Source organism: Adiantum capillus-veneris, unplaced genomic scaffold, assembly GCF_014529385.1.
Source record: "Adiantum capillus-veneris isolate H3 unplaced genomic scaffold, ASM1452938v2 Hic_scaffold_263, whole genome shotgun sequence".
Taxonomy (NCBI): domain Eukaryota; kingdom Viridiplantae; phylum Streptophyta; class Polypodiopsida; order Polypodiales; family Pteridaceae; genus Adiantum; species Adiantum capillus-veneris.
In genome coordinates this window covers 43,979-45,145 of record NW_028221394.1, presented here as the reverse complement: position 1 = coordinate 45,145, position 1,167 = coordinate 43,979, and positions in this window count along the sequence as shown.

The window sequence follows — 1,167 nt, the reverse complement described above, 5'->3', positions numbered from 1 at the left end:
TTTTACAATGTTTACAGATAATCCACTATCCTTTGCAAAACTGTGTAATGCGTCCAGCTGTCTGGTGAGTCAGAGATCAACATAATATCATCAGCATATGACAACAATGGGATCCACGTCCCTACCAGTTGGGCACCTCTATCACCCTCTCTGTCAATGTAATCGAACACCTCATCAACATACATACCAAATAGAGTAGGAGACAATGGGCAACCCTGTTTCACCCCAATGGTGGAGTGAACTAAATCAGAAATCCCCTCCGAAGTGCGTACATGTCCCATCACTGATCTGTACAGAGCCATAATCCCCCAAATCAACACAATGGCTACCCCCATCTCCTGTAGTCTGCGCATCAAACGAGCTCTCGATACCATGTCAAATGCTTGCGGAAATCCACAAAGCTACAATAAATCCGTCTCCTGTGTGACCTGCCCTCCTCAATGATGGCACCGAGTGTCAGAATATGATCAAGAGTGGAGAAACCCCTCCTAAAACCGGCCTGGCCCTTTGCCCGTACACCCTCACCCTCTGCCCAATTACTCAACTGTTTCTCAAGAATGGATGCATACAACCGTGCCAATGTGTGCCCAACCATAATAGTGCGGTAATTCCGAGGCTGTGTAGGATTACCTGCCTTGAAGATAGGCACAATAGTAGACCACCTCCAACTCTCAGGTAACCCCTCACACATGGCACGATTGAACAACACTGCAAGAACCTCTACCATCATATCTCTAGCATGTATGAAGTGCTCTGCTACTAGACCATCATGATCATATGCCTTGTTGGTCCTCATCCTGTCAATGGCTCTCTTTACCATCTCAGTGGTAAAGAAGGTGCTGGTAGGTGGGCATGGCTCTGTAGGATTTGGAAGGGGGTCCTGTCCAAGAACCGTATATATCGATGTTGCATACTGGCCCCACAGATCATGAGAAGTAATTACTGGGGGAGGGGAGTACTCACGAAAGAGTCGACATGCCTCTTTTGAGTTTCTACTCAAGAACAACTGGTACAAGTCTCGCTCCATCTGGGCCAAGTAAGCTCGTTTCTTCCGTCGCACAAGGCGCCGGGAAGCAATCAGAGACTGTCTGTAAGTGATGACTCCTAAAAGAAAATCTCTCCAGAGCTGGGCTCTCATCTCTCTGCACTCCTCATCATACCAACTAT